Here is a 15,242-nt window from a genome sequence, read left to right as displayed (position 1 = left end):
GCAGAAGGATTAGTCTATTAAAGAAGTACTAATTGACTTTAGTCTTGCCAGGCTAAACAATTAAGAGCTGATTGGTCAAAATAAAGTGAGTTGTGTCTGTAATTATTGAACTCGGGATTTCACCACTTCTCCTTTTTTTTTTTAATGTTTTTGCTTGACTAATCTGCTGAATTGATAGATAGATGTTTTCAAATGGATTTTAATTGAGTAGCATGAATAGAAATTGCAGAAGGAGTTTGTGTTTATTGTTGGTGCAGCAGTGGAATGTTTGTAGACAAAGGAGAAAGCTTTCCAGAGATGTGGAAATTGTTACATTTTGATGGCGCTGATTGGCTTAACCATGTTTTCCAGTAGGATAACTATTCATTGTGCTTAATTTTGTATCTTAGTGCATTGACTCCCTGTGAAGTAGTGTGGATTCTTCAGTTTGCAAAGTGGATGCAAATTGTGCCTAATAATGATATTTGTTGGAAGTTGGTTCCTCTTGTCATGATAGGAAAAGAGTTCCTTTTGCCTGAACACAAATGACTGCCCAAGATACAAAGTACTCTGTTGGGTAATTTTGTCTTGACATTTTCTGCATTGTCCTAACAAACAGCATTTTCTGATTTGAAGTAGAATCTCAAATACTTTGGTGCCAAAAGGCACAAGAGTCATTCCTTTCTGTTTGGGGAAAAAAAAAAAAACAACTTTGAAATCTTGAAAATATAAGAAATCCAAAATTGTTATAATAGCAGAAGTTTTATGACAACAGAATGAGTTAACACATTTTTAACACATTTTTCTTCTATGCCATAAAGTTAGAAAAATAAGTTTCCCATTAGAGTTAAATTTTAGCTGTATTGCTGATAGAGAATTGAAATGTTTAACTGCTAAATTGAAATTAAACTCCTGCTGACAGCTCTTATTTATCACTTGCAATAGTTTTTGTGTACTAAGCATTGCTCTCCCTTCTCTTCCCATGTAGGTATAAAGGGCACTGATGGAGCTTCATAATCAAGATCTAGGAAGACAAGGTAAGACTTGAAGGATATAAATTGATCTTAATGATCTTATTTTGCTGATTTGGATTCACTTTCTGCTGATTGCTCCACTGCTTAGAAGGCTCTAGATTCTTCTTGTGAAACTGTAATGTGATTTTATTTTCATGAGAAAAGAACATTTTAAATTCTCTGCAGATTTTTTTTTTTTTTTGACAGTGTGGTACTTGCAGTTTTCACATTCTTCTGTCTGTGCTGTGTGCTGTAGGACAGTGGATGACTCTGGCTTGCTGATGTTTGTCACAGCAGTCTTAGAGCATAAGCAGAAATTAAAAAAAAAAAAAAAAGTTTGCATTTTTCAAAAGTTTCCTTTTGGATAATTTGTGATGCTCACGTGTATTCACTGCTGCCTGTATTTTGTGTCCAAATGACAAGGCTCAAAGTCCTTCCAGCAGTGCCAGAAAGGAAACACTGTGACCCAGGGCAGTGTGTGAGAGGTGCAGAGTGCCAGGGACTGCTCAGCTGTGCTGCTGCTGGCTGCCCAGACCCCCCGGCCCTCCCTTGGGTTTTGTTGCTTTTTACATTCTGTGCTGGTTTTCTGTGCTGCATTGTTTTTGGGGGGGTTTTCAGTGCCTATGTTGTGCTCTTCAGGAATGTCTAAGGTGCTCCAGGGTTGGCTGGAAGCAAACCCAGCATGGGGGAGGATGGATGCTGATGCTGGGGTGAGGAGATGGGCAGGAAGCAGTGGCACAGGGCAGCCAAAAGTGCCTCCAGTTGTGGCTCTAGGAGCTCTCTGTGTCCTGGTTGATAACACAGCAAAGGAACAAGGAGAGCAGCTGCTCTGGAACTGCCTCAGCTGCTCCCCAGCAGCCCAGCTCCACCCAGGGATGGTGGCAGGCAGAAGGGGCCAAAGCTGCCCCAAACCTGCTGCTCCAGCCAGGGGTGGTGACAGGCAGCCAACATCTGCCCCAAACCTGCTGCCCCAGCCAGGGGTGGTGACAGGCAGCCAACATCTGCCCCAAACCTGCTGCCCCAGCCAGGGGTGGTGACAGGCAGCCAACATCTGCCCCAAACCTGCTGCTCCAGCCAGGGGTGGTGACAGGCAGCCAACATCTGCCCCAAACCTGCTGCCCCAGCCAGGGGTGGTGACAGGCAGCCAACATCTGCCCCAAACCTGCTGCTCCAGCCAGGGGTGGTGACAGGCAGCCAACATCTGCCCCAAACCTGCTGCTCCAGCCAGGGGTGGTGACAGGCAGCCAACATCTGCCCCAAACCTGCTGCTCCAGCCAGGGGTGGTGACAGGCAGCCAACATCTGCCCCAAATCTGCTGCTCCCTCCTCCCAGCCCAGCTCAGGTCCCCCTGGGGCTGCAGTCCTGCTGTGAGCACTCACAGCACTTCTGGGTGTGTGCAGCCCAAAATTGCTTTGTGTTTCTGTGGAAAGGACAAAGTTATCATCCCCGAGAGAGAGATAGCTTAATTTGCACTGAAGGAACTTGCCTTAAGTGATTGAACTGAAAGTACATTTCGTGCAGGGGGTTTAGGAGGAAGAACAACTTTGCTAGGGGAGTTCAGGAAGGAGTGTGAAAGTGTTGGTACTGCAGAATACAAATACATCTGAGCAGAAACTGAGGTAGAAACAAAAAGACATGTAATCCTGTAGTTCTGACCCAAACTTTATCCAGGAAGTAGCTTTGTCAAACATTTAGGAAATAAAATATCATGGCATGAAAAGTAGATGTGAAGAGTGGCGAGATCTTGGTGAACTGGATTAAAAATTCATACCCAAGGGTATGTGGCACTTTCAAGCACTGAGGCATCTGAGAAGTTCTACGCAGTTTAAAAGTTATTTTATTCTTTATTCAGTTTAAAAGTTATTTTATTCTTTCTCTGTATCACGCTGTAGATGGAGCTGGGACTCTTGCATGTTGTGGAGTGGGAATATCAGTCTGGAAGGTAAAGAAAAGACCTGGGTGAAAGCCCAGGATTTTAACACTGGCAGTGATATTGCAAGAGGTTCCTGATGCAGCATTGTCTGAGCAGAAATAGGGCACTACCTTATTTTTTCAGTCAGCAATAAAGAAATCACTCATTTCTAACCATAACAATACTCATTTCTTAAAAATGAAATAGCACGTTAGGTTTTCTATTATCCTTTTAGCTGAGCATTTTGTTTTGCTGCAAGCAAATCACCTGAAAAATTACCAGCTGAAATAGAATTTATTTCATTACATACACTCACAAGAGACTACTTTAAAACACACTTGATTTGACAGTGTAAAAACAAAAATTCAAATAGTTATCACAAATGCTGTCTTCCTTAGTTTATGCATTCCACTTCATATTTTTCAATGCAGGCCAATGTTCTCCAACTAACCATTTCAAAAGTCTTTAAAAGTATTTAAAAAGAAACAAAACAAAAAAAAAAAAAAAAGCCCAAAAGAAGTCTGAGAATCTTTTCGAAATTCATTGAAGTAGCTCTCTAATTATGTATTCAAGCTGAATTATCTTCTCTTTTTCCCTTCATTACATTCACAGTGAGAAACAACATGTTTCATTTAAATAAGAATCTCCGTGTGGTAAATCAGACTGTATGTTTATATAGGGCTTTCAAAGAAATCTGGGCAATGACTATTCCAACTGTAGGTCAATTACATATCTTAAAATGGAATACAGGGGATAAAAGGTGGTTTAAATTGACAGTGTCAATCCATCTCTGAAGAAATGGAATCATGTGGTACGTGGGGGGAAAAATGATCTACAAATAACAATTGAGAATGGCACCTAGAGCACATCAACAAACTACAGGTAGAACTATAAAAAAAACTGGGTTTGGAGAGTTTGGAAACTCATAATGTTTGGAATGTTTTTAATTAAAAATTTTGAGGCAGCTGTTCAGCTATGAGGTGTTGCATAATCCCATGTTCATTTATCTAAGTGGAAATGAATGAGGAAATTGATATGAGGAAAACCCTTGAAGTGTGACATTCCCAGAGTTATCCATAAAAAGTTGCAGTTCTATCTTTCTGTCTCTCTAATAGCAGCAGAAATTCAGGTTATAATAGCAGATTTGTGTGGTTCTTCAGTACAGCATGCCACGGTCCCAAAAGTTTCTTTGCATTATTCCAGCAGGTGTTGAATGCAGAACTTCTTTCAAAAAGCTGTTGAAAGGTTGTAGGTTTGAGAGGTTTGTGTGATTTGGGAGGACTGACATTGAATTTGGAAGGAAATAGAGGAGAAATGAATTGGCTGCTGAATGCTGTGTGATGAAAGTAAGGTCAGAGTGATGTGCTTGTTTCAGTTCTCATATGGGTCACTAAATGTCTCAGCTTTGTCTTCAGAGCTGCTGAACAGGTGCAAGTTTGTAAAAATCAGGACACCCGTGGTCATTACCAGGTTCTAAATGTAATGTTTGTTGCTTGTTATTTGATACCATTTGATTTTCAGTGGTGAAGAGCCAAACCTGGAGCTGACTGGGAATTTTTTAGTCAATGAGGTATTTTCCTAAAAGAGATTTAAACCACAGTTGTGAAGTCTCATGAATACTATGTGTTCTGCTGGGAACCTTGCAGAGCTGCAGAACTCTGGATGTCTTTGGAAGCACAGGAAATGCTGTGGCAGGAGTGCATTTTCTGCCACAGAACTGCATGTCCTGCACCTCCCAATCTTGTCTGGGAATCAGATGGAAATCTAATTTCCTGTGAGCCACAAGTGGAAATGTCCCCTCACTTTTCTTTGGCAGGGCTGCTTTGAATCTTTGCTGTTGTGAGACAGAAAGAACAAGAAATAAAGGCAAATGAAAGGAAATATGAAGTATATTAGATTAGGTGACTGTCCTTATGGGCTGCCTTGAGGAGGATCCTTCCCACATATCTCTGATCTGAGAGGCCAAGCATCCTCCTGCCTCCTACTCAGGATTTCTTTCTTTTTCTCTTTTTTCCCCTTCTTTTATCATTTTAAAGTTTTTTGTCTGCCTTTTCAACGCAAAGTGGGTCATCTTCAACTGCAAGCTGTTAAACTTTTGCAATCCAATTTTCAAGAAAATTAACCAGCTCTTTCTTACCCAGATCATATGGGAGCCCATGTAGCCTGAGGATTTCATCTTGGATCTAGTTCTCAAATATTTCTACTCTGGTCTGTAAGATTTTATCTCCTTTGATTAGACTAGTCTATTCAGGCTTTTCCCCAGCTTTCAGAAAGTTCCATTTTTGTCTTTCCATCTTATATTCCCCTTATTTGACTCTTCTCAAGCTCTTGAGAAGCCCAAGCTCTCTTTGACAAGATTGTTTTCCTTAAAATGTACAGGAAAAAATTGTCTTAGGACCACTTTTAATCATGCTCTTTTTTGCTAATTATCTGGTTCTCAGAAGATGGTCCTTGTCTCTTCCAATATTGTGATGCTATAAAGTCTCAAAATGTTCATCTGTGTAATATTAATGATTTAATATTTAAAGTCATATTTACTTAGCTCTGTATTTTGACAGATTTCTGTAAATTCCATTACTATGCAACAGGAAAAAGCAAATTAACAAATGTTGTGTCTCTCTGGCCTGATGTCAGGAGCCTCCCAGTGTTTCTGGATAAACATCTTTAAAATTACCTCATCTGTGAAAAGGCAGAAAAGGAAGCTGCCTAAGCAGGAGTGGGAACTCCAGAGGATGCTGTTGAAAAAGGAAATTGTGGTGTTCTCCTGAGGATGTCAACGCCTCAGGCTGGTACCTGTCACCCCCACAGGACATTTGTGCCTTGCCACACTCCCTGGTCAGCACAGCCAGCTGGGCTCAGAGTGCCAGAAGGGGAAAAGCCAAGCCAAGCCCTCGCTGTGCTGATGTTGAGAGCGTTCCAGGCAAATTTGGTCATCCCAGGGCAGTTTCCTGAGGTCACAGGGCACCCCCGTGGCAGCACCGAGCTCCCCAAAAGCCATGGGGCACCACAAGAACACTTCCATTGTGTTCAGCCAGCCAAGAATCGCCCTGGACACATTGTGAGGGATGGGCACTGAGCTTTTGGAGCAGCCACTCCTCTCTGCAGGGTGTTTGTGGTCTCAGAGGTGGAGCAGAGACCCTGCAGATCACCACGAGCTGGGCACTGCTCCAGCCCTCCTCGTCTCACTCCTGCAGCATGATTTGCACTCAAAAATCTTAATTGAGTCCTGCAGGAATTAATTACATTTTCGTTGGAAAGGAAGGAAATAGTAAGATCCAAAACACATTTGACAAACAGATGAAATGGTGAAGAACTAGGGGGAAAAAAAGTACCAAAAAAGGGGAAATAACCTTCAATTTAGAAAGTTTCACATAGATTGAAAGTACATGGAAACATTCATCAGTGTCTTCAATTGCTCTTAAATCGTTCATTTAATACAGGAAACTGTAATTTTGTCTAAAGAAGGAAGGTATTACATTTACTATGGGTGGAAAGAAGTATATCAAGTAAAAGTGAGGACCCTTTGTAAAATTCCTATTATTTATTTTCTTCTGTCCAGAATTAATTCATGTAGTGGATATGCATTTCGACACAGGGTGAAATGCTCTCTTTTTATCAGTTGGATGGGATACTGCCTGGATAATGGCTCTGGTTGGAGCTTTGTAAACTTTTAACCACAATATTTAGACATTGCCCACTACTGGACCTGCTCTGGGGAGTTTTACTGCTCATTAGTTGTAGTTAGTTTAACTTCTTCCTCAGCAGCCTGCTGTGTCAGATAATGATCAATGGTAAAAACTACTCCACAACTACTGCCTGGTGAAATAAAAGTATCTAGAATGAGAATCAAGGAACTTCAAACAGAAGGAACTTTCTACAAAATCCTCTTTAGCTGCTGCTTCTCTATGCAGTTGGAAAATTTTGAAGAATATCTAGTTATTGCATCAAGATCTCTGGTATTTCTATGTTTACTCGCCTTATATACCTGAATATTTGCAGGGAAAGATTTTGACAGCTGAATTCTGAGGGTGTGATTAAATATTATTGTACACGTTCTCCTGTCGATTCATCTATTTTGATTTATTTGTGGGTTGTGCACACTGGGAAGGTGCTAGAATCCCCTCTTTTCGTTTGGTATAAAATTGTAGTGAATAGCTGAGGGGTCAGGAGAGAAGTGAAGCACTTCAAGGACAAGTTTAAGGCACATCTTGATTTGTGTAGTGTCAGCTTCACAATGTGGAAAGCTACAGCTGGGGGCTGTCTGCTCTGGAGAGAAAATGTACTCACACTGTCAAAGCCTATGAACAAAACAGGAATGACACTGGGCAGCGCAGGAGGTGCCAGACAAAAGAAAATCCAGTGAGCTCAGGAAATTACACAGGTGGTAGCTCTTTGTACTACCATAATGTGAAAATCTGATTAATTTCACAGCAGATAAGGTGAAAAAGTTGATTCTTCATACTGGGAGTCAATAGAAAATTCTATCGTCTGTCCTTGCTTGGCTTCTTCCACTGTCACACAGTTTTGTGCTCTCTGGATATTCATCTTCAAGATTTTGGTCTTGGATTTTGCAGCACAGCTGCTTTTCAAAAATAAACCAAGCCCAAATCCTGCCATCCCTCAGACATCCCTTTAAAAATTAATGTACTTGGGTGCACAAGTTCTTGTCTCCCTACAGCTGAAGCATTTTGCAGGAGCAAACCAAAGTACATGGGATGATATTTCAGTGGGATTTGGCTCTGCTGGGCATGTTAATGTTGATGGTGGAAATGAATCACGAGCAGGATTTGGTGGGGACAAGGCTCAAACGAGGGGCTGGTACCTTTGTATATCCCACGTTTCAGCAGTTCCATTTGCTTGCAAGAGGGATGAGCTCTCAATCACCCAGGGGTTTTCCTCACCCCACAAAAGGCTTGAATGGGCACATTTTGTGATGAAAACCAGCAGCAAAGACAATTCTTAACATCTGGAGCTGTAGCACAATCCCTGTGCTGAGATCATCTGGTTTGTGTGAGCTGGGAGCTGAAACAGCAGTTGGAGTTTTCACCATTTGTGCTGTTTCCATCAGCCTCCAGCACAGGAATTCCGTGCCCACCATGCAGTGGAATCAAAGTGCTGCTGTTCCTGGATGTGCATCTTGGAGCAGTTGTGGCCCTTTCATGCCCTCCACTGCTCCAATAGCTGCAGTTTTCACAGAGCCCCTGGCAGTGCCTTCATCCTCATCCCCATCCCCATCCTCATCCCAGTCTCTGCCTGGAGTCCTTCCCCGGTGGCACAGGATGGAGATGACCCTGCTGGCTCAGGGTTTCAGGGATTTGGCATTCCTGTGGGAAGGGACATTGGTGACACTGCTGATCAGAGCCACCCAGGGGTCCTGAGGGGACACAGCTGGCTGATGTGAGTAATGTAGCGCACAGTTCTAGGCTAGATGTGAAGGAAAAATAAAGATACAGCCCAACCTTAATGCTTACCCCATTAGAGTGAATGAAAAAAATGAAGAGAAAAATCACCTCGTTTTGTCTAGAGACGAAATGCAGTCTGCTAAATAGAAATCAGAGCTTGTCCAGGAAGAAAAATCACCAAAAATTTAACATTGAAAACCATAAAATTTGGTGTGGGATGAACAAGAAGAAGCAAAGGAATGTTTTGATGCTGGTGTGAGATGGCATGGGGCAGTTGCAGTGAAATCAGTCTGTATTTTGGCTGATACATCAGAAGGCTCTCATAGATAAGAACAATAAAGCAATCCAGTTTTTAAACCCTGGAGGGCAGTTAGGGAAAGCAGATAGCAAAATGCATTGCTGATTTAGAAGAAAAAATTCTACAAGAGAGCCAGAACTTTGATCGTGGGGGAATTTTATTCTGGAGATTTTGATTGTGATAACTGTATTATTTCAGATATATTTTTGGATGACAATACTGCATTGCTTAGTGAGAGAATTTGTGGAACAATCCATGGCTATCTGAGAGCTAATCATGTAAAAAAGACAAGTCTCATAAATAAAGGAGCATGTAGGAACTAGTGATAACAATATTATCTGAACAGGCATGTTAAGAATAAAGAAAGAAACAAAAGTTTGATTGTGGAGCAGCTGATGTTGAGGGAACGTTAAAATGCATTAAGATTTTAACTATTTTAAGTATCCATGTAATATATAAGGAATCATTTGACAGAGAAATTTGAAATGTTTCAGAAATTGTTAGAGTAATGATATTGTAACTCAGTTTAATTAAATTGAATTAATAAAGCAAAAGAAAATGATTAGTGGATGAGCATAAAGAATAGTGCAAACAATAGTAAGATTATTTCTTCAGGATATCTGCAAGAATAAGCATGGTAAAATACTTAAATATAAGGAAAAACACATGAAACTTAAGGTCATAAGAGAAGTGCAAAACTTGGGTCTCAAAAAAAAAAAAGTATTCAACTTTTATTCAATATTTTGCTAGATTTCGTTTAATGGTGAGTACTAAAAGTAAGTGATCCAGTGGAGAAAATCTGCTGAAGGGTTGAGAGCTGTTGGCCGAGTTCAATGGTGCTGCGTCTTCCCCTGATCTAAAATAATGGAGTGAAAAGTGGATGGCAGTGAAATGAAGTGTTGGGCAGGAGGGAGAGAGTTCAGCCTGCCCATGGCAATACAGTGCTCAAACCAAAGCTCTGCCCTTGCTGGGCCTGGCCCATTTCTGGGGGAAATGGGGTTTCCAATTCAGGCTTGCTCTGGAGCTCTTCATCAATGGGGCCATTCATGGAAAGACTTCTCCTTGCTGTTCACAGCTTGCTCAGTTTAGCACCCATCCCACTATTTTTCTGAAGTTCCAGGCATTCCACCTACTAAAATGAGATAGAAGTGGAGCAAAAGCAATTTAAAATTTCCTCTGTTCTGTCCCATCTCCACCACAGCAGTCTCCTCTCCCCAGGGCTGGGAGAGAACGTGCATCCAAACGCTTGGTTTAGATGATTGCATTTCCTTACCCACGTGCACTCTGATGACAGAAATAAATGTTGTAGGGAGTAAAACATCATTTGGACTTCTTACTGTGAGGGTACATATTAATCTCCTCAAAACTACTCCAATTTCTTAATTGTTGCACCTACAGAATGCTGCCTTTCTGCAGTTGCTTACAGGAAGGTGTTCCTTCCTCTTCTGTTGCTGATTGACCCGATGAGCTGTCACCATAGCAACAGAATAAATTAATTTTTTTTTTTTTTTAAAAAGGTCAGGTTGCCAGTCTTTAAAACAGGAGATGGGAAACAAACAAATAATCTGAGATAAAACTAAACTGTCTGTCTCCTGAAATTTCAGCGTTGGCAGCACCCCGATAGGCTGGATCTGCCTTTGAAGACTTTGAGACACATGTAGAGTATTTGAGCATCAAATTTAGATTCTAAGGTGTAAACTGAGGCAGAGAAATGTTGTTTTTTTTTTAAATCAAGGGCCATGCAAATGTCTTCCCACAACTATTTTTCTACCTGTAAAAAGGGGAAGAGTATCAGTATTGCAATGGCATGAGCCAAGGTTCCTCAGGCACGGGTGCAGGAGTTTGGATGCTCCCTCTGTCCCTGCATCTGCTCTTTCCCATCTCCCACGAGGAGCACAAGCCTTGGTTTGTCCCTGAGGCACAACATCCCTGTCCCATGCACTGTGAGCTACTTGGGAAAGTGGCCACGTTCCGCAGGAAAGGCTGAGACACCTTAAAAGAACTGTGAGTCTGATACACTCAGGGGAGACGTAGAAAACTCAGAATCATGGTGTTGGCCCGAAGTAAAGGGACACAAAATCTGAAATTCAGTGTTTCAGACTCATCTGTAGGAAGTGAAAATGTGTGTACACCCTTCTGCCCCGACTAGAAATTCTATTATGAAGCTGATAAAATCCATTTTCAGATTGGCTACGTCAAATTGACACTTAGAGGTAAAACCTGGCTAGATGTAGCAAAAATGACTGCTTACAGACAAGGAAATTGGCTGAGTTTTGCTTAGAGAAAGCTGCATAAATCCTGTTCACACCCCATAGTTTTTCTCATCCCTCTTCACCAGTTTTAGCAGCAAATAACAAAAGTACCCACTTTTTAGAGGTGTGACTACTTAGCGCTTTAAAAATCTTATTTCTGGCCATCATGGATATTATGCCTGTTGTAGCTGGAAACCGTTCAGGTTTGTAAAACACTTCAGCATCAGTGATGTGATTCTCTCAAAGCACAAATTCCACTGCTCTTGAGAAGGGAGTGCTCATTCCTTGTTGGTCCATCCCTTTCATTAATCTAAAATTGCGTTATTTGGGCTGGAAGTGATTTGGGTTTAGTAACGGGAGTTTCAATGTTCAGTATTACTCTTTTCAAGGTATCTTGGAGGGATTTTGCATTCCTGCTTTAGGTTTCTGTGGTTGAAAATGCCAGCTGTTATATACAAGAGAAAATCACGCTTCAGGGCTCTGAGAGATTAATTGGGAAATGTGTCCTCTGTATATCCTAAATTATCAACTGACATAAGGCAAATAATTAGCAACAAAATGTGTTACTCAGAGAAGTACACATTTGTGTTCTGTCTGTCTGAGGAACATTTCAATCACTGAGCTGCCAGCGTTAAGTGTGGCAGCAATCAGGAATCAGAGGCAAAATCAAGATCCAATTGTATTCCATGCAGCATATGGGCCAATTATGTAATTATTCTTTAAAAAGTATATCATGGGAGCACTTTGCAAAGGGAGGAACGCAGGTTGCCTTTCATGTGGCATTTTCTGTTTTCTTAATTGCCACTTTTTAACGAGAGAGCTGATTCTGCATGACCCCAGTTAATGATTTACATCAGTTTGCTCTCCTTTTAACTGGTTCTTCAGAGAAGGGGGTTCATTTTAATAGTTCTTTTTTTAATAGTTCTTTTTCTGTGCTTTTGCTGCGGACTTGCTTTGCTTTGTTTTCTTGAATTGGGTCTTAGTGAGGTTAAGAGCAGTGCTGAGCCAATTCCACAGCAGGAAAAAGCTTTCCCAGGAATACAAGTGTAACGAGAATATTCAAGTACTGAACTTTACAACCTTATCAGTCCTGTGTTCACTTTACCACAAACACCATTATAGCTGTTCTTACCTATTGATTTGACCTTTGTTGTTTTTGGGGTGGGTTATTATTTTTTTTTCCAAATATCAATAAATCAGCCCTTTAAATGCAATGAAAATTCGAAACTTGGGTTTGTCTTGTAACTTAGCAAGGCAGTCTGAGAAGCAGATGGCTGTAACCTTTATATATCTTGATTACAAGAAATTGTGATGCATATGTCTCAGTTTAGAAATGGAATACAAATTCATCTGATGTCACTGTATGCAGAACTGGGGAACTGAAACTGAGTATATTTCCTACTGTATATGTAATGCTCTTTGAAAATTTTTGTGTGCATCAGCTTTGTTATAATTAAATTCCCATATGTTCATTAAAGAAACAAACAAATTTTGTTTTATAAATGGGACTTAGCAGCATTAGCAGCAGTGATAGCACAGTGAATGTTCCAAGGCTGGAAACAGTTCTGCCTTTTCCAGTTGCAAATCTGATTGAATTCAGACATTTTATTAATCATGGCAATATTGCTGACGTTTCAGCAGAGCTCAGTTCCTGTGATACAGCAACAAATCTCACAGAGGCAAGTTTTACACCCCAGCAAGCCTGTGGACAGTGGTGCTCTCACATTTCCTTTAAACCTGTAACCCAAAAGAAATTACAAATATATATTGAAAACAAGCAAAATACTCAAACCACAGCAGAGCCTTTCTATCTGTGTTCTATGATTTTCTTTGTCTACCCTTCAGCTAAACTGATAAAATTGTGTTGGTGCCATCCCAGTTGCATAATTATAGCTGCACAAAAAGAGCTGCTGTGGACACAGAGATTGGATTTTGTGTTTGAGGAGCAAGAGGCACCAAGGTATTTTTAATGTTATCTTAAAGAATTTCTACTAAAATATGGCAACAGAAAGCAGAAATAAGTTTAGGCCAAGAGCTGTGTTACCTGTAATAATTAAGCATCTTCACTCATTAAGTTAAAGGTGAATGAACCCTTAACTCCTTCTAACCCTTGCCCTGAATTTAGCTTGCTTTTTACTAAACAGAAAGAAGAGAGAAGAAAGGAATTTTTTTTCTTTTTTCAAGGAAACAGAGTAAAGAAAGGGAAGATCACTTTGAAATATCTCCTGCACCAAAAGCAGGAAGAATTGTTTTCCTTACCTCCTGTCCTCTGCCCCAACCACTCTCCAAACTGGTGCTGGTCTCAGCCAACACTGAAATAATGTCCAGGGACTTATTCACTGATATTATTTCACTGTTTGTCAAACAGTTCTGAATTGTGAGTCTTTGGGAACAGTTGGTTTCAAAACAAATTGTAAAACTTGCCACAAATTATTCATAATAAATATTTTTCCAGCTTTCACTGCATCTGTGGCTCGCATTGCAAAGCACCTAGAGGCCTGAGCTGACATTAAGACAATCAGTATGCTAAAAGCTGTGTGTATAGACAGTAAAATTAAATATTTATGTGAAGAATGTCTCTACAAATAACACTTAGGGCCAAAAAGCATCAGCACATTTGGGGATTTGCTGTTGCATTCGTGTTCTGTAGGATTTGGTGTGTTGTGGCTTAGGAGTTTCCGGGCAGGAGAGTTCCACAGATTTATCCCATGAAGTAGGACATTTTCAGGTGTTATCATTAAAACAAGACTTTTTTCAGCCTTATATCAGCAGAGTTTTTTTTAAACTTTGAATACTTTGAGTGCAATGCTCTTTACAATCCAGTGGTGCTTGAGCAGCCCCCGTGACCACAGAAATGGGCTGGCGAGGTCGAAGAGTTTGCATTTCTTCACAAATAATGCCACTGGCTGTGAGAACCCTGTGTGGCCAGGAAATGCAGTGTCTTCTCTCTGCAGCAGTTCTGGCACATGCTTTTGTGCTGCAGGGCTTGACAGTTTTCCAGATGAATATTTTCTAATAAGAATTTTGGAGGGGGCTTCCAGGTCGCTTTGCTCAGACCGACTTCTTTGGGAATAGTGTGGGAAAAAGAAACCCCAGAACAGCAAAGCAGATATTATAACTGTATCTAGCAGTTCCTTTTTAGAATCTCTTCTTTTCCAATGCCTCTTAATCTCTGCTCAGATAAATGCAGTGTAGCTGTCACGTGAACTGGTTCATAATAATTTTGGTAGGAATCTGTGGGGACCCAGTTAAGGTGCCATTATTGCAGGAGATTAGAATGGGGAAAACACAGAAGGGCATAAGTCCATGGAGAATTCATTAGGATGTTAATTTGATTCCTCTGTGATTATTGCAGTGAGATTTCAGTGTGAGCCTTTATAGAACTTCTGATGATGTGGAAATGAGAAGGTGTCAGTGTGCATTACTCTGTCATCAGAAAAGAAATCAAACACTAAGGAAAAAATCATGAGAAGAAAATGGTGCTGAGTTGTAATGCAAACTGGAGAGCTCCTTGGTGTTCCTTCCTTTCCATCTCCTCACATACCGTGTTCTGTTTGTGACAATCAGTGCAGAGGTTGCTGGCTGGGCTTCCCCTGCTGAAACTCGAGCTACCCCAGAAGCCGTGCTGTGTTCCAGTGTTGGGTTCCCCTTCTCCTGGCACCTCCCAGCTGTAAATTCTCCTGCCTGCTTCAGGGAGTTCACTGAGCAGGGGGAAAGGTTGGAGTTCCTGGAGGCTGGGTTGGCTGCCTAAAAACTGATTGTAGAAACTCCCGTGGCAAGGAAAAGCATGTCTCTGGTCCTCCCAAAATCAGGGATTTCAGGGGCTGTTTAAGTGGCCAGAACAGAGTCAGTTCACAAACACCCTCACTTAGAAGGAACTGCTGCCATTTCAGCCTAAGGACATTTGGGAAGGAATAAAACACAAATAGGTGAGTACTTCTGTATGTGCTCTGCCAAGATCTTTTGTGGAACTATTTGGTAAAACAGAGGTGTGAAATTAAAGAGTTTTAGCTATTTTTTTTTTTAGGTATATGATTTTTAAGCTCCTGTTTGGTTATGGTAATCTGGAGTCATGCGAGCAGCTTGAAAAATAGAGATTGAGTTTAAGTAGAAGGAGGTTTTCTGAGTTTTTTTCTGTTCTCATGTTCTATAAATTATGATTGTACGTGGTAACAGATCATCAGGGACTTATTTGTATGAATGTTTTTGTGTCACAGGAGCTGGGTTTTGTGTAGTAGGATTTTCACTTCTCCAAAGTGTGTTGTGCCACTAATTCCTCTCTGCAGTGTCATGTTCCATGAAAATGAGCAAACAACCTTCATTTCTTGTAGGTAGGAAATCTGTGTTTTTTCCATGTAGTGACTACTGCTGCTGATAAATGGAATA

At 40.9% G+C, this 15,242-nt stretch overlaps 1 long non-coding RNA gene across 1 annotated transcript in view; it reads left to right on the top strand.

Moving 5' to 3' along the window:
* The window catches only part of LOC137482300 (uncharacterized), a 151,962-nt gene that overhangs the window by 102,812 nt on the left and 33,908 nt on the right, over positions 1–15,242 (top strand). Inside the window, exon 2 of the long non-coding RNA XR_011003990.1 lies at positions 968–1,016. This is a non-coding gene — a long non-coding RNA (uncharacterized lncRNA). The remainder of the gene's footprint in view (positions 1–967; positions 1,017–15,242) is intronic.

The sequence above is a fragment of the Anomalospiza imberbis genome, chromosome 14 (genome assembly GCF_031753505.1).
Source record: "Anomalospiza imberbis isolate Cuckoo-Finch-1a 21T00152 chromosome 14, ASM3175350v1, whole genome shotgun sequence".
Taxonomy (NCBI): domain Eukaryota; kingdom Metazoa; phylum Chordata; class Aves; order Passeriformes; family Viduidae; genus Anomalospiza; species Anomalospiza imberbis.
Note: the sequence above shows the minus strand (reverse complement) of the source record. Positions and strands in the feature narration are given on the sequence as shown.